General features: G+C 35.5%; 1 pseudogene; it reads right to left on the reverse strand.

Annotated features, from left to right (window-relative positions):
- Nucleotides 1-18,080: 18,080 nt before the first annotated feature.
- Nucleotides 18,081-19,908, reverse strand: LOC113273186 (annotated as a pseudogene).
- Nucleotides 19,909-20,179: the final 271 nt, after the last annotated feature.

Raw genomic sequence — 20,179 nt, forward strand, 5'->3', positions numbered from 1 at the left:
AGAGATTTCGCCTAATTAGGTTACTTTCCTCTCCGAATAGGCGGCTCCACCAGTAACAACACAACTAGGTAGTTTTGATGGCTCTGAGGATTAGTTTGTTCGAAATGCAAACTTTGATATTTATAGCTAGTCAAGGAAGTTTGGACACCAAGGAATTTCTAAAACCGAAAATATTCTCAAGATATGCAATATAATTCCAAATTCGGTTTCCATAATTCCTGGAAACGATTTGTCCAAACATTGACCGAAAATCTCCAACTAGTAAATGCACATTATTGATTTTCATTTTCCAAAAATAAAATTAAAAACCTTAAATAAAAGATTCTCAATTTATTTTTTTCGATCCGGGATTTTTTCCTTTAGCTATTAAGGAATATCTTTGAACAATTAAAGATAAGCGTTACTGCACATGTTCAAAGTATGTCGACATCTTGACTTAGTAAATCATTTACTATATTGGAATCGATTGCCACACTTCCAAACAAGTTTAGAATTGGTTCATAAATCTTCTAAGAATTACGTGATTGATCAAGAACACTCAATCACCAAACATGGGTTTCACGGTTCTACCAAAACAAGTTTTGGTTCTACCTCCATGTGAGTACTGGATTTAGTCACACTAGCTTTCCAAAAATTCGGTTGACTAGGTATTAGGATCGGTTCCCACATATATATGTTTGTTGGCTGAAGACATTTTTGAGTTCTATGAGGGTAGGCCAGGCTTTCTTCTATTTTTGGAGTGGCCTGGAGAGGTTTATTTGCGTTTCAAGTAGGTTGGACTAGTGGTGGCCACACGGCTAACTCTAGTTTAATCTAGTCCCTGTATAGTTTTCGTTTATTTTTAATTTTATTGACCGAGTAAAAAAAAAAAATCTAACTTGTACTTGTTGCACATGTCCATAGGATTGGTTACCCTTTGCCTAAAAACGTGTTGCACATGTCCATAAGATCGGTTCCCCCATCTACTAAAAACTTTCTGCACCTCATACAAGGATCGATTCCCCCTTTGTGATAGGTTGCACCTCTTACTAGGATCGGTTCCCCTTTACCCAGAGTCGGTCATACCAATAACACTAAATCGATCATACCATCTCAGGTGATTACTTAAGATCGGTTTCACTAATAAAATTCATACCAATACAAAAGTCAGGCCTTGTGAATAGTTTTACCAAGAACATAAGCAAGTCATGAGCGGTTATAATAATCACACATATTGGTATTTCAAAATATATGCAATGAATCACAATACCAATAAGCCTAGCGATTTCCCTTTTGATTCATAAAACAAGTTCATGAATTTACTTCCTTTAAACGAATGTAAAACATTGTTTCCTAGGATCAAATCTTCACATCATACCCATACATAATCACAATAGCATTCAAACGATTATGTCGATGTCTTCTATACGAAGTTCAAAAGATAAGCGTTATACTTCGTATTGTATTCCTTAATACTACGTCTAACTAGAGTATATTCATTCATGCTTCGCAGTTATGTTTTCAATATGCACGACTTGAAAGATACATTAGGGAATGAAACAGTTCAAGTCAAACATCACTAACCTCAAGTGGAAGGATGATGTTGTCGTTGTATCTCCTTGCTTCTTCACTTCTTCAAGTTTTCGTAATACTTATAATGTCTCATATCCTAATACTTTCAAGCTTACCTATATGAAGTTGACTCTAGTACATAATCAAGCGACTCTTTAAATGAGTTTTGGTTCACTAAAATATGACAACCAAACTTGACATACCAACGCTTGGAGGGTTCAACCGAGCTATGCTCTAACACCAGCAGGATACTACACACTTGATTTCCTTAGCTGATCTCACTCACCACTAAGAGTTGCTACGACCCAAAGTCAAAGACTTGATAAACAAATCTGTTTTCACACAGAAAAGTCTATAGGATTGAATAAATTTGTCTCCAAAGAAATACCCTTTTTGTTCCATTTTTTGATAAATCAAGGTGAACATGAACCAATTGATAAACCGGACTTATATTCCCGAAGAACAGCCTAGTATCATCAATCACCTTAGAATAAACTTAATAGACTAGAGAAACAAGTTATTGTGGAATCACAAACGATGAGACGAAGGTATTTGTGACTACTTTTTTATCTTGCCTATCAGAGATATAAATCTCAAGCCAATTGAAAATGCGGGGGTCTAACAACCTCACCCAATATTTCGATTAACAATCTGCATGGACTAACTCTAATATACTTTTAAGAGAATCAACTAGACAGTAAGACTCAATCTTAATAAAAAGTATATCAAGGAGTTAATATCTCTATCTCTCGATTTGATCTATACTCAAACAAATAGATATCTGTGAGTCTTTATCAAATACAAGATATATAAACTTGGATGGTATCAAAGACCAATATCCAAGGATCAATTCAATTTCCAATCAACAACCAAAGGTTGGATTTCACAATTGATCGATACACCACACAACCTGTGATATTTCAATTATATAACAAAATATAATGCGGAATAGAAATAACACAGACACCAGAAATTTTGTTACGAGGAAACCAAAAATTCAAAAAAAAACCAGGACTTAGTCCAGATTGAACACCATATTGTATTAAGCCGCTACAGACACTAGCCTACTACAAACTAACTTCAGTCTGGACTGTAGATGAACCCTAATAAATATCACACTCATTCAAGGTACGGTTGCGCTCCTTACGTCTCTGATCCCAACAGGATACTATGCACTTGATTACCTTAGCTGATCTCACCCACTACCAAGAGTTGCTACGACCCAAAGGCGAAGACTTTAATAAACAAATCTGTAGCACATATAAAAGTCTACGATAATAGATAAATCTGACTCCCACAGATAAACTTATGAGTTTTGTTCCGTCTTTTGATAAAATCAAGGTGAACAAGAACTAATCGATAACCCAGACTTATATTCCCGAAGAATAGCCTAGAATTATCAATCACCTCACAATAATCTAAATCGTATGGTAGCAAAACTATATATTGTGGAATCACAAACGATGAGACGAAGATGTTTGTGATTTCTTTTTCTCTTGCCCTATCGGAGATATAATCTCAAGTCAATTATTCAGTTGAGCTCATACGATAGAAAATGGCAAGATCAGACCGCTCAACTACAAGAGAAGTAGTTTCATCTGGCTTCACAATCCCAATGAAGTCTTTAAATCGTTAACTATATGGGCTGTCGTAGGCTCAACAAATTATTAAAGATATTTCCCACTAATTAACTAGTAATATAGCGTTACTAAGAGATCGTTCCCACAGAGAGCTGTGTAATTGATAGGTTATTTGAAATAGAAAGATAAAGTAAATAACAAAGGGGGGTTTTTTGTTATAAGATAAATAGAAAGACAATAATAAAGAAAGCGATGATTAAGGAATCCTTCGCCGTTACCAAGGGTAAACATGATTAGAATACTTATCTATTGTTCGTGAAAACCATTCATCATCAACCGTAGAATAACAGCTAGATCAGTGTTATTCCCAAAACTCCTTCAATCACTGGATACGGAAGTTCTCGACTACCAGATTCTATCCAACGAACCACCAAGTAGTAGATCACTCAAGGTGTAATCCAATCGAACTCCTTAAGCTTTGTGAATTTAGGTTTATCCCAGTAGTTAAACTCTTAGATCAAGGTTTACTTACTGGTGTTGTCTTCACTCACGATTGCTCCACAGAATCCCTCTATAAGGTCTCACGTTTTCTACTTGTGTAAAGAGTTAATCGACGATTACTTATCTCATAACTTCTACTAGCAATAGAACAATTAATAGACTAATCTAGTATGCATCCCAAATCAATCTATCAATCACTCATAAACTCTAGGTATGGTAAAGACAAACGATGATGATAAAAACTCTCAATATATTTGTATTATTAATAAAGCTTCACGCTTAGAACATTGAATTCATCCTTAATCAACAAAGGATTTAGCTACTCATATTACAAAGAAGATGAATAATGGTGGTTTCCCCTTAAAGGGGTAAACCCTAGGTTTCGATGTAGAACTTGTGATATGAGATTCAAGATATATTTTACATAACCTAATACCTTTTTATAGGTTTACATTGCTTGGTCTTCACGTATTTAGTTTGGTTCAAGAACCCGACCCGAAATAACGACCCCAAACATGCCCTTAGGCCTTCCAAGGTGTGCATACACGTTTTCATACTTGTTAAGTACGCGTACCTCAAATTCCAGCAGAATTTTTCGGAACTTAGGTATGCGTACCCGTTTGCATACTTTACTGTCTTCGGTATTCGATAAAAACTCGTGTTTGCCACAACTTCTTTGTCCAAACTTGGAATGACCTCATTATTTTTGCATTCTTTTCCTATTTCAATTCTCTTCAAGATGGTGATGAGAAATCCTTGATTTGAATGAGTTAAGATCGGTCTTTGTCACTTCTCTTGATTTTGAGCGTTTTTCTCCTTTTCGTCGCACTTCTTCCACTTCTCTTTGACTTGGGCGCTTGGATACTTGGAATACTTCTCTTCTTAGATCTCTTTAGAACTTTGTAGCTCCTTTTTGGATAATTCACCTAATTGATACAAACAAGAGAAAACAAGAGTAATAATACAAAAATATGCAAGAATAATAGCTAAAACAAGTATGGAATGGATACTAAAATCATATGAATTATGCACTTATCATTAACCTACAGGGTCTCGAGAAGAAACCTAAGGTTAAAGGAGAATCGACTCTAGCAAAACCAACTAGTATCACACAGGAGGTGTGGGAATTAGTTTTTCCAGTTGCTAGATGTCTCCTTTATATAGTTTTCAAATCAGGGTTTGCAATCTAAGTTACCTTGGTAACAAAGCATTCAATATTCACCATTAGATGAAAAAATTGATTCAACCAAGCTAATATCTTTCAACCGTTAGATCGAAACTTAGCTTGTCACACACAAACGAAATGTATTTTATTCAGGTTTGAGTAACCGTACCTAAACGTTTACATTTGGTTGGTTCACAAATAGTTAACCAATGGTTATCCATATGAACACTTTCATATTAACAGTATTAATCTTTCTCATAACTAGTTCAAATGACTCATAAGAACTAGTTGAAGAGTTGTTCAATTGCTTAGGTCTTTATGCATAGACACAATTGAAATAAAATCGGTTTGATTCACTTGAATCAATTAATGAACAATATATCCACGGTTTGAAAATATTGCATTCCTTATTGATTTATTGTTTAAGTTCATGAACTGCCGATTTGAGAGATATAACCAGCTTGAGTACGCGTACGGGTACGTGTACTGTAGCTACTGGATTTGAGTTTAAAAACTCAGCAGAAATTTTCGGTTGAAAACTTCTGTGGGTACACGTACGGGTACGCTTACCTAAGGTGACTGGTTTAACAACTTGCAAACTTACAAACTCAGCAGAAATTTTCGGTTCGAAAACTTCCGCTGGTACGTGTACCCAACCTGTCTCCTCCACCAATACCGCATGCACACATATGCATGCAATTGGTTTCCGGCACATGGATTTACACACTAATATGAGAACACACTATATATGCTTATATCCACAGTTGATTACGTAATCTCAACTCTACATTTCAATCATTGAAACATTCTTCTATAATGTTATAACAATCGTTATTCACGACTATTATCATCAAATCTATTTTCAAGATTGAAACATCATCATGACTTTCGTCACGGGTAAAGATGAAAATGGTTAAAGCAAAATATTACCAACACATATTTCGAGAAAAAGATAGGCGAGTAAACTCGGCTCGAAATAGCAAATGTGCATGTATGAAAACTATCATACTTATACGACTTTTGTATCAAGAGTAGGAGATAAAGTAGATAGACTTTTAAGTTACAGATGAGTTCAAGTCTCCACATACCTTTTTGTCGGATGAAGTTTCACTGGTTCCTTGAGTAGTTCTTCGCCTTTGTAAGATAATCACCATGGAGTCTGGAGCTCAACTACACTTAACTATCCTAGACCGAGACTTAGTCATAAGCAAACTAGAAATCAAGACATATACTTTTGATCACTAATAATGATAAAAATGCTTGAGATAGCAACGCATGCGATTTCAACCGAGAAATGCTCTAACAATCTCCCCCTTTGTCAATTTTAGTGATAAAACTATCAATACATATGGATTACAAAATAGATAAAACTTTGTAGATTCTCGTCCACATGCTTGATCTCCTTGGTGCTTCAACATTACTTGAAAATTTCGTCTTTTCCAAGTACTCCCATGATTCCCTAGATGTTCAGTTCAGGATCATAGTTGTTGAAGATCCGTAGCCATAACAATGAGAAAACAAAAGCTCTCAATCATTGTCATACATTTTCATAGTATTATTACACGGTATCAAAATTCGTATATCACAACTTCGACAACAATACTATGGTGATATGTATCACTCCCCCTTAATCAATACTTTCGTCTCAACACGAAAACCACTCCCCCTTACATAATGATCCTAAAACCATATGTATTTGTAGTGTGAACTACATATTAATTCTCCCCCTTTTTGTAAATAAAATTGGCAAAGGTACGAAAACGGGATCCTAATGAAATTTCCACGGAGATGCTTCAATACCAAAGAAAAGTACATATCAACTTTGTTTAGATGCAATCATAAATCCGAAGCTAAATGCATTCATCAAGGAGTTTATAAAGATACAAGATAACTCCTAAAATATTCCACAGCCGCACTCCCCACAAAGATATGGAAATTAAGCGCAAGTTCAAAAGAACTCTCCCCCATTTGATGTCATTCCCGAAAGAACAACAAGAATGACCTTACTTTTACGAGAAAAGAAGGATTTCTTTGGACGCTAAATACCACAAAAATGATTCTGTATCCAAAATTCTCAATTAAACTAATCACAAGAGAACCCATGATTAATTCAATTGGAATACACAACCAAAATAACCACAAACGAATCTATGATTAGTTTAGTTGGAAATTCTCAAACAAGAAGACTTATGGAGCCACACAGTATATACATAAAATATGGATCAGGGAAGATCAATATTGCGGCATATACAAAGATTCATTCTATTTTATCACTATTTGTATAACGGTTAGAGCATTGCTCGGTTGAACCCACCAAGCGTTGGTATGTCAAGTTTGGTTGTCATATTTTAGTGAATCAAAACTCATGTTAAGAGTCGCTTGATTATGTACTAGATTCAACTTCGTATAAGTTAGCTTAAAAGTATTGCGAAATCTTGAAGATGTGAAGAAGCAAGGAGCTACAACGACAAAAATCATCCTTTCACTTGAGGTTAGTGATATTTGACTTGAACTGTTTCATTCCCTAACGTATCTTTCAAGTCGTGCATATTGAAAACATAACTGCGAAGCATATTTGAACTCTAGATAGACATAGTATTAAGGAATACAATACGAGGTTTATTTCTTAACCATTAAACTTTGTAGATAAGACATCGCCATAATCATTTAATGTTATTTTGATTATGTATGGGTATGATGTGAGGATTTCATCATAGGGAATAATGTTTACATGTGTTCTAAGGAAGTAAGTTAATAAACTTGTTTGTGGACTTAAAAGGAAATCGCCAGGTGTTATTGGTTTTGTTATTCATTGCATATCTAATGAACAACCAATATGTGTGATAGAGTATAACCGCTCACAACTTGTTGTGTTCTTGTTAGAACTGTTCACAAAGGCCTGACTTATGTATCGGTATAACTTTTATCAGTAAAACCGATCTTAAGTAATCTCCTCTGGTATGATTGGGTTTGTGTGCCTGGCCAATTTTGGGAGACGGGAACCGATCCTAGTAAGAGGTGCAGTACATCACAAAGGGAACCGATCCTTGTATGGGGTGCAGCAAGGTTTATAGCAGAAAGGGGAACCGATCCTATGGACATGTGCAACACGTTTTTAGGCAAAAGGGAAGCGATCCTATGGAAATGTGAAGCACATATAAGTTAGATACCATATATATGTGGGGAACCGATCCTAGTACCTAGTCAACCGAATTTTGGAAAGCTAGTGTGACTATGCACAGTACTCACATGGAGGTAGAACTGAAACTTGTTTTGGTAGAACCGTTACACCCGTGATTGTGATTGAATGTTTGTTTGCTCAATCACATAGTTCTTGAAAGTCAGATGAAACAATTCTAAACTTGTTTGGAAGTGTGGTAAATCGGTTTCAAGGTTGTAAGTGTGAAAGAAAACTTACAAAGTAAAGATGTCGACAAACTTTGAACACGTGCTGTGAATGTTTATTTCTTTAATTGTTCAAAGATATTCCTTAACGGATAAGGGAAGAGAATCCCAGGATCGAAACATAAGTAAGTTAAGAATCTTTTAATTGAGGTTATTAATTTCATTTTGTAGGGAAATTACAGAATTAGTAATGTGCATTTACTAAATAGATTTTTCGAGAGATTTCGATCGTTATTTTTGTACAGAGCATTTCCAGGAATTATAGAAACCGAATTTGAGATTTAATTATTATCTTGAGAATATTTTCGGTTTTGGAAATTCCTCGGTGTCCAAACATCCTTTTCTATAAATACTTGAAGTTTTTCTTTCTAGCAAACTAATCCTTCGTAACAACAGACTTCCTCTTTTGTTGTTGTTACTGGTGTAGCTGCCTATTCGGAGAGTAGAGTAACCTAATTAGGCGAAATCTCTTACGGCCGCTCAATTTAAAGTCTTCTTTGGGATTGAGAAGCTCTAGCGTGTACCGTTGGTGGGAAACTAGATCATTCCGGTTTATCTTTTGTTTTCGATTGATTTGATTGACTAACGGTGGTTGAAATTTGATTGCACCTAGTTTGTTTATTCTTGAGAATCTTCTCTTCTGATATAAGATTCACTCAAACTAGTTCAGAGTTTCGACGGGGATCTTTAGACTGTTGTTATTTCTAAAGACGATCTTGTGATAATCCATTGTTAACAGACTCCGTTCTGTGCGTGATTGATCACAGGAGATTCAAGTGATTGTGTGCAGGTTTTTATTGAAGATTTAAGAAGATTGGAAGACAAAAAAGATATTGAAGATCTGACTTGGGTTTTATAATCTTTAGTGTGCACAATACTTGTTTCGGTAAAAGAGGATCCAATTAATAATCGGTTTATCCTTGTGGTAGATTGGATTGATTAATTGAGTAGATCGGCATCAACACGATTCTTCGGATTAAAGGTGTTGTTGGCTTAATATTAAATGATTACTTCGGTGATTGAACATAAGATAGATCTAAGGACCTAACGAAGGAGTTTATGTTAAGATAAACGGAAGAGCCTTTGTCCGACTCATATCACTTGGTTGAATAGAGTTGATACCAAACATATTTGTTGTTCCTTTAATGTTTGGAACGAACCAAAGGAATTGTTCCAAGTACGTGACTTATTTATAAGTTGGAGGCGTGAGAATACAAACAGAACTAGGTGAACTATAGGGTTAGTTACTTGGTCTCAACTATACGAAGTTAGGTGTAATTTTGTGTAGCGTCTTAATCCTGAGAGTATTTAATTCTGGACAAGGTCCGGGGGATTTTTTGCATTTGCGGTTTCCTCGTTAACAAAATCTTGTTGTGTCATTTACTTTTATTTTCCGCATTATAATTGTTTTATTATAATTAAAGTAAATTACATAAACGTTAGTTCCTATTTACTTGATAAGGAATCCTATTGTGTTTGGTTAAGTCTGAACCTTTGTATCAAGTAAACATACTTCGTCGTTGTATTGTCTCGATCTCGTATCCATAGACGATCACACGAAGTGTGAACCGATTAGTTATATTGTCTCGACTCAGTCCATAGACAATCACTTTCGGAGAAAGGACTTATAGGTAGGAAAAGTTTTAGCTTGAGGTATATTTGGGTACCCTCGCATTTTCAATAACGAAATATAATACACATAATCTTTGTAAACAAAAGATTTTAACCTATCTTCCATCAATGAATGACATAATAGGCTTAACTTTTGTTTGTAAAAAGTTCATCGATCTTGTATCAATATTTGCATATCGACATATAAAAGAGATAAGTTTTGACATTGTATGGGATAATATTAGTTCACAGACGCAAACACACATATCCCATAACACATTGCCATATATAAAATCATAAAGATTAATACTGTAAACATCATCTTCCAAATCAACTTTAGAATTTAAATAAATAAATAAATCTAAAAACATTGCAAGATGTAAACGTTGGACATAGCTATGTGTGCTCACAATAATGGCTATTCCAAACCCTAGTTATCCTTTTTTTTAAAAACAATAATAAAAATTATTATAAGAAGTTTCCTAGACAAAAAAAAACACATTAATCACCAATATAAAGAAGCACAAGAAGTTACTCATCATCTTCATCTTCGGAAACCATGAAGGTGGAACGAACTTTTTCCATGTCTTATTTACAATCGGTGTACTTGGTAGCAATCACAAGTAATTTTTCTTGAACACAATTTACTTTGGTATTCAACTTACAAACACCTTTGTAAATTTGGCGAAGAAGCTTCGTAGAAGAATCACTCGAGCCATCAATTGTGTTACACCTTCGCCTATTGCATTCATATTCCCTCATTCGACGGAAGGTACACGGTCGAACAAGCTTGGGGGTTCTAATGGAGTTCCTAATCGGCTCAATGGAGAAGTTGCGACAAATACGCTCAATTAAGCATGGGAAGCCTAACTTCTTGTCAACGGACATCATGTCTAACATTTGAAAAATAATGAATCCACAGATGTCAAGACCTTTGGTTTCCATCACAAGGTAATAGACTAATTCCGCAAACTCACGACTCCAACGAGAATTCTGAACCGTGGAAGGACAAAGGTTAGAAATACCCAATTTCCCGAAAGACTTTAGACGAAAATCTAGTTGATTAGTAATAAATTTTCCTTCATTCCACACAACACTTTTACCACAAAGAACATTTGAAATGGTTTCATGTGAAGGTCTTTCATCGCTTGGTCTAGGAAGGAAAAAATTACCCAAAGGGATTTTATTAATCTTCGAAATCAACTCTCTATTAACTAGAATCCTTTCTCTATTGAACATGGTCTTGAATTCCATGTCCCCAAGAAAAACATCATGAATGTTGGCATAAAAGATTCTAGTAAGAGTATCAAAACCTTCACCAAGGCCATCAAAGATGTTTCCAAGCTTGAATTTTTCAAAGCAAGATAAATCCTCCTTATACCCACTAACATCATACAATTTATTTTCTAGAATAAACCCAATAGTAGAAATATTTTCAAAAACCTTGCCACATGATTCATTCACAAATCTAATCCTAATAGAATTTTGTTCAATAGGAAGATTCATTGAAGAGGATGAAGAACCTAGGTTATTTGAAAACCCTTTTGAACCTTTAACATTCTTCATGATTCTAGAAGGAAATAAAGAAGTGGAAAAGAGATTTCTTACTTGACTTGTTTGTTGAGGAATCCCTACAAAAAGATCTCCAAAAAGCTTTAATGGTGAAAATACATGAACCCTAACAGTTCACATACGCTGACTAATGAGGGAGGAAGAAGGGTATGCGTACCCGTACTTCTTTTATACCCACAGATGGGCTTGGACCCGTACATGAACCGCGACCCAAAAAGGAAGGTAGGATTTTTAGAGGTACACATACTGGGAAAACCAGTATTTAAGAAGGAATACCTGCAACATCTTTTTGAAAAGCTTTTATCACAAAAGAAAAAGAATACATGAACAAAGTCAGCCTGTTACTTGCCCCATTTCAATTTATATACAAATGGGGTGAAGCCAATTCTGAAATCAGGTGGTGTAGAATGCAAAAAATTTCTCATGCAAATTCTTTGGTTGACATTTGTGTCCAGAATCAGGAGTATAATCAAAATGATAAAACTCAGAATCCTTTGGGATCCTTTTCTTATGACAAGGAAATGACTTTTTCTAATAAATGGTTCCTTTACCAATCCCAAAGGAAAGGTTTTTATTAATTTCCAGTGAATTGGCGGTGGAAACAGTTTGTACATCATTTAAACATGATTTGACTGGTACAAAACTTTTATCAGAACGTTTCAGTCTCTCCATGGAATTAAGCTTTTCTAAGAACTTTAAAACATTTTCAAACGCTTTAAACAGATCCTTGTCAATTGATCCTTTATGATAGTATTCCTCAAAGATATTAAGAGTAATTCTTGTGAGAGTCCATACCTTTGAGCGTTGATCATGTTTCCTTTTTCAATTCCTTTCAGAAAAGTATTTAATTTTTTCCTGATTTTCCGATATTCTAGATGGTATGAGATTATCATGAGAGACCGTAGTTATGTAGAATAATCTCTGAATAATCTTTAACGAACTCTGGTGTGCGTTATAGATGCCAAGAGCAAGCTTCCCAAAAATATTTCCCATTGGGATAGACTTTTGAGGATCGGACAAACACAAACTTCTAAGGTTTAGGGTGTTTGCCTGCTCTGATACCAATTGAAAATGCGGGGGTCTAACAACCTCACCCAATATTTTGATTAGCCATCTGTATGGACTAAATCTAATATACTTTTAAGAGAATCAACTAGACATTCAGACTCAATCTTAATAAAAAGTATATTGAGGAGTTAATATCTCTATCTCTCTATTTGATCTATACTCAAACAAACAGAAAATTGTGAGTCTTTATCAAATACAAGAGATATAAACTTGGATGGTACCAAAGACCAATATCCAAGGATAATTAATTCCCAATCAACGACCAAAGGTTGGATTTCACAATTGATCGATACAACGTACAACCTGTGATATTTCAATTATATAACAAAATATAACATGGAATAGAAATAACACAGACACCAGAAATTTTGTTAACGAGGAAACCGAAAATGCAGAAAAACCTCGGGACCTAGTCCAGATTGAACACCACACTGTATTAAACCGCTACACACACTAGCCTACTACAAACTAACTTCGGTCTGGACTGTAGTTGAACCCTAATCAATATCACACTGATTCAAGGTACAGTTGCGCTCCTTACGTCTCTGATCCCAGCAGGATACTACGCACTTGATTCCCTTAGCTAATATCACCCACAACCAAGAGTTGCTACTATCCAAAGTCGAAGAATTTAATAAACAAATATGTATCACACAAAAAAGTATACGATAATAGATAAATATATCTCCCATAGATAAACCTATTAGTTTTGTTCCGTCTTTTGATAAAATCAAGGTGAACAGGAACTAATAGATAATCCGGACTTATATTCCCGAAGAACGTCCGAGAATTATCAATCACCTCACAATAATCCAATTCGTATGGTAGCGAAACTAGATATTGCGGAATCACAAACGATGAGCAAAGATGTTTGTGATTTCTTTTTATCTTTCCCTATCGGAGATAAAATCTCAAGTCAATTATTAAATTGAACTCGTGCGATAGAAAATGGCAAGATAAGATCACTCAACTACCAGAGAAGTAGTTTCGTATGGCTTCACAATCCCAATGAAGTCTTTAAGTCGTTAACCTACAGGGTCTCGAGAAGAAACCTAAGGTTAAAGGAGAATCGACTCTAGCAAAACCAACTAGTATCACACAGGAGGTGTGGGGATTAGTTTTTCCATTTGCTAGATGTCTCCTTTATATAGTTTTGAAATCAGGGTTTGCAATCTTTGTTACCTTGGTAACAAAGCATCCAATATTCACCGTTAGATGAAAAACCTGATTCAACCAAGCTAATATCTTTCAACCGTTAGATCGAAACTTAGCTTGTCACACACAAATGAAATGTATTTCATTTAGGTTTGAGTAACGGTACCTAAACATGTACATTTGGTTGGTTCACAAATAGTTAACCAATGGTTAGCCATATGAGCACTTTCATATTAGTCGTATTCATCTTTCTCATAACTAGTTCAAATGACTCATAAGAACTAGTTGAAGAGTTGTTCAATTGCTTAGGTCTTTATGCATAGACACAATTGAAACAAAATCGGTTTGACTCACTTGAATCAATTCATGAACAATATAGCCACGGTTTGCAAAGATTACATTCCTTATTGATTTATTGTTTAAGTTCATGAACTACCGATTTGAGAGATATAACCAGCTTGGGTACGCGTACGGGTACGTGTACCATAGCTACCGGATTCGATTTTACAAACTCGGCAGAAATTTTCGGTTGAAAACTTCCATGGGTACACGTACGGCTACACGTACCCAACCTGTCTCCTTGACCAATACCGCATGCACACATATGCACGCTAAAAAGACGAGTGTACCCAAATATACCTCAAGCTAGAACTTTTCGTCCTTTCTCCGAAAGTGATTGTCTATGGACTGAGTCGAAACAGTACAACTAATCGGTTCACACTTCGTGTGATTGTCTATGGATACGAGATCGAGACAATACAACAACGAAGTATGTTTACTTGATACAAAGGTTCGAACTTAACCAAACACAATAGGATTGTTTATCAAGTAAATATGAATTAACGTTTATGTAATTTACTTTAATTATAATAAAACAATTATAATGCAGAAAATAAAAGTAAATGACACAGCAAGATTTTGTTTACAAGGAAACCGCAAATGCAGAAAAACCCCGGGATCTAGACCAGAATTGAATACTCTCATGATTAAGCCGCTACACAAAATTACGCCTAACTTCGTATAGTTGAGACCAAGTAACTAACCCTATAGTTCACCTAGTTCCGTCTGTATTCCCACGCCTCCGACTTATGAATAAGTCACGTACTTGGAACAATTCCTTTGGTTCGTATTCCGAACAGTAAAGGAACAACAAATCTGTTTGGTATAAACTCTATTCAACCAAGTGATATGAGTCGTACAAAGGATCTTCCGTTTATATTAACATAAACTCCTTCGTCAGGTCCTTAGATCTATCTTATGTTCAATCACCCAAAAGGTAATCGTTTAAGATTAAGCCAACAACACCTTTAATCCGAAGAATCGTGTTGATGTCGATCTACTTAATTAATCAATCAAATCTACCACAAGGATAAACCGATTATTAATTGGATCCTCTTATACCAAAACAAGTATTTTGCACACCAAAGATTATAAAACCCAAGTCATATCTTCAATATTTTCTTTGTCTTCAAATCTTCTTATATCTTCAATAAAAACCTGCACACAATCACTTGAATCTCTTGTGATCAATCATGCACAGAATGAAGTCTGTTAACAATGGATTATCACAAGATCGTCTTTAGAACTAACAACAGTCTAAAGATCCCTGTCGAAACTCTGAACTAGTTTGAGTGAATCTTATATCATAAGAGAAGATTCTCAAGAATAAACAAACTAGGTGCAATCAGTTTTCAACCACCGTCAGTCAATCAAATCAATCAAAAACAAAGATAAACCGCAATTATCTAGTTTCCCACCAATGGGTCGTGCTAGAGCTTCTCAATCCCAAAGAAGACTTTAAACTGAGCGGTCGTAAGAGATTTCGCCTAATTAGGTTACTCTCCTCTCTGAATAAGCGGCTACACCAGTAACAACAACAAAAGAGTAAATCTGTTGCTACGAAGGATTTGTTTTCTAGAAACGCAAACTTCAAGTATTTATAGACAAGGAAGTTTGGACACCAAGGAATTTCCAAAACCGAAAATATTCTCAAGATAATAATTAAAGCTCAAATTCGGTTTCCATAATTCCTGGAAATGCTCTGTCCAAAAATAATGATCGAAATCTCCCGGAAAATCAAATTAGTAAATGCACATTACTAATTCTGTAATTTCCCTACAAAATAAAATTAATAACCTTAATTAAAAGATTCTTAACTTACTTATGTTTCGATCCTGGGATTCTCTTCCCTTAGCCGTTAAGGAATATCTTTGAACAATTAAAGAAATAAACATTCACAGCACGTGTTCAAAGTGTGTCGACAACTTTACTTTGTGATTGATCAAACCAACATTTAATCACAATCATGGGTGTAACGGTTTTACCAAAACAAGTTTCGGTTCTACCTCCATTTAAGTATTGTGCATAGTCACACTAGCTTTTCAAAAATTCGGTTGACTAGGTACTAGGATCGGTTCCCCACATATATATGGTATCTAACTTATATGTGTTGCATATGTCCATAGGATCGGTTCCCCTTTGCCAAAAAACGTGTTGCGCATGTCCATAGGATCGATTCCCCTTTCGGCTATAAACCTTGTTGCACCCCATACAAGGATCGGTTACCCTTGTGATGTACTTCACCCCTTACTAGGATCGGTTCCCCTCTCCCAAAATTGTTCAGACACACAAACCCGATCATACCACAGGTGATTACTTAAGATCGGTTTTACTAATAAAAGTTATACCAATACATAAGTCAGGCCTTTGTGAATAGTTCTACAAAGAACACAACAAGTTGTGAGCGGTTATACTCTATCACACATATTGGTTTTTCATAAGATATGCAATGAATAACAAAACCAATAACACCTGGATATTTCCTTTTCGGTCCACAAACAAGTTTATGAACTTACTTCCTTAGAACACATGTAAACATTGTTCCCTAGGATGAAATCCACACCTCATACCCATACATAATCAAAATAGCATTCAATTGATTATGGCGATGTCTTATCTACAAAGTTTAATGGTTAAGAAATAAACCTCGTATTGTATTCCTTAATACTATGTCTATCTAGAGTTCAAATATGCTTCGCAGTTATGTTTTCAATATGCACGACTTGAAAGATACGTTAGGGAATGAAACAGTTCAAGTCAAATATCATTAACCTCAAGTGGAAGGATGATTGTTGTCGTTGTAAATCTTGTTTATTCACATCTTCAAGACTTTGCAATACTTTTAATGTCTCATATCCTGATACTTTTAATCTAACCTATACGAAGTTGACTCTAGTACATAATCAAGCGACTCTTAACATGAGTTTTGATTCACTAAAATATGGCAACCAAACTTGACATACCAATGCTTGGTGGGTTCAACCAAGCAATGCTCTAACACACGCACTTGGTTTCCGGCACATGGATTTATACACTAATGTGCGAACACACTATATATGCTTATATCCATAGTTGGTTACGTAATCTCAACTCTATATTTAAATCATTGAAACATTCTTTTATAATGTTATAACAATCGTTATTCACGACTATCGTCATCAAAGCTATTTTCAAGATTGAAACGTCATCATGAATTTCGTCACGGGTAAAGATGAAAATGGTTAAAGCAAAATCTTACCAACACATATTTCGAGAAAAAGATAGGCGAGTAAGCTCGGCTCGAAATAGCAAATGTGTATGTATGAAAACTATCATACTTATACGAATTTTGTCTCAAGAGTAGGAGATAGGTTAGATAGACTTTTGAGTGACTGATGAGTTCAAGTCTCCACATACTTTTTGGTCGGATGAAGTTCCACTGGTTCCTTGAGTAGTTCTTCGTCTTCATAAGATAATCGCCATGGAGTCTGGAGATCAACTATACTTAACTATCCTAGACCGAGACTTAGTCATAAGTAAACTAGAAATCAAGACATATATTTTTGATCACTAATATTGACAAACATGCTTGAGATATCAACGCATGCCAGTTCGACCGAGCAATGCTCTAACACCAATCTTACGATTACGCTCAATCACGATAGAAACAGCAAGATCATATCACGCCACTAAAAAGAGAATAGTTAGGTCTGGCTTCACAACCCCAATGAAGTCTTCAAGTTGTTAACCTACAGGGTATCGATAAGAAACTTAAGGTTAAAGGAGAATAGACTCTAGTTATGCATCTAGTAACACACATCAGGTGTGGGGATTAGGTTTCCCAGTTTCTAGAGTTATCCTTTATATAATTTTCGAATCAGGGTTTGCAATCGAAGTTACCTTGGTAAAAAATCATTCAATATTCACTGTTAGATGAAAAACCTGATTCAACCAAGCTAATATCTTTCAACCATTAGATCGAACTTAGCTTGTTACACACAAATGAAATGTACCCTCATTTAGGTTTATGTAACCGTACCCAAATGTGTACACCATGTTGGTTCACAAATAGTTAACCGAGTTTAGCCATATGATTACTCTCATATCAACCTTAATCATCTTAAACATAACTAGTTCAAATGACTCAAATGGAACTAGTTAAAGAGTTGTTCAATTTCTGTATTATGCTCAATACATGGTTTGATGCCATAGTCAGTATATATGGAATTAAAATATGACCATCCCTCATCCACTAGTCCCGTGTTACTACATGCTGATATGACACCAATAAAGGTTATCTTGTTGGGTCGAACTTTCTTTTCCTTCATTTTCCCGAAAAGTTTCAGAGCATCTTCACCTGAACCATGTAAAGAATACGCTGACATCATTGAATTCCATGAGACAACATCCAACTTATCCATTGTGTCAAATACTAAACGGGCCTCTTTGATACTACCACACTTTGCATACATATCTATCAAACCATTCCCAACAAATCTTATCCCTGTCAAAAACAGTTTTACGAATTAAGCCGTGAATCTGAGTTCCTGGCTTTAATGCTTCCAAGCTTGCACAAGCTCGAAGAATACCTGAATATGTAACTTGGGTTGGCTTAACTTGGGCATCTATCATCCTTAAGAAGAGTCTCAATGCCTCTTCCCCTTTCCCCCACTGTGCATACCCAACAATCATTGTGTTCCATGTAACATCATTTCTCTGCACAGAATTGAAGAAGATGTTCTCTAAATCTACCATTCTTTGACATTTAGCATACACATCCATGAGAGCATTTGACACAAAGATATCTGTATCAATCACGACTTTGATAACATGGCAATGGGTTTGCTCCCCTAATATTATACACTCAATCGTTGCAAAATCTTGTAAATCACTAGCAAGCGTGAATTGATTTGGAGCCACAAAAGCTTTACTCATCTGATTAAAGAGATCTGCAGCCTTTTCGCTTCAACCACTCTGAGAATATCTTGATATCATGAAACTCCAAAGAATCACACCCTTTTGAGGTGTCTTTTCAAAGACCTTCAGGGCATCACAAAAATTTTCACACTTGGTGTAAAAATCAAGCAAAGCAGTAATAACGTAAGGATCACGCTCAAAATGACTTTTTAAAGCACATCCATGTATACATTTACCAATCCTGGGAGACCCCAAACCCACACAAGCCTTAAGGGAACTATCAAAAGTAAAATTGTTTGGCTTCAATCCCATCCTCCTCAGACAGCAGAAAATCTCCAAAGCTTCCTCAAAGTAACCATTATCAGAATAACAAGCTATCATCCCACTCCAAGAAACCATATCCTTTTCAAGTAACCCATCAAAACCTTCTCTTGCATCATCCACACTCCAACTTATAGAATAAGTATCAATCAATGCAGTCCCAACAAACGGATTACTGTCATGTCCAAGCTTAAAAACACAAGCATGAACTCGCAAACAAAGTTCCACGAATTCCATACTCACAAACAACTTCAAAATACTAGTAAACACAAACGGGTTAAGTTCATGTCCTTATCTATGCAATCTTATAAACATCTCAAATGCCTCAACATATTGGACAGATTGCATATACCCTTGAATTAAAGTAACATACGTGATCGTGTTTCTTTCAAACATTACATCAAACAGTCTTTGTGCATCACTTATTAACTCTGATTTCACATACATAGTCAAAAGAATATTCCAAGCAAAATAATCTAAGTAATTTCCTTTCTTGATGATATTACAATGCAGATTCTTCCCTTTATTTGGATCATTAGTGGCAGTACATTCCTTCAGTATTTGCGCATACGTGCGAGAATCGAACTCGTTAACTGACGGGTCAATGTAAGTGTCAGGGTCATCAGTTAGTTGTGCTGATTTGACTGAAAATCCACACTTGAACACTACAAATGAATTATTTATCATACGTGAGATTATGAAGGTCGTCCAAGAGGCAGCTCTGTAACCCACATATTTGATCATTACTTCCTTAAAATTCAACTATCCAAGAGATGAACTAAAATTTCAAAAATTTTCTAGACGTGCCCGAACAAACAGAAACTCCAGACTTTCCTGATTGGTTAAAAATCCATGGCTAATGCTACCCCGCACGACATGGCGCAGCAGCTTCCTAAGCTAGCACGTTTTCAGCCATTAGATCATAAACTATATTTTCCTAGACTTGGAATTTGTTGTGCTGTCACATATGGCTGCTAAAATATAAAATGTGAGTGCAAAGATTACAAACCATTTT

This window comes from Papaver somniferum, chromosome 4, assembly GCF_003573695.1.
Source record: "Papaver somniferum cultivar HN1 chromosome 4, ASM357369v1, whole genome shotgun sequence".
Classification (NCBI taxonomy): Eukaryota; Viridiplantae; Streptophyta; class Magnoliopsida; order Ranunculales; family Papaveraceae; genus Papaver; species Papaver somniferum.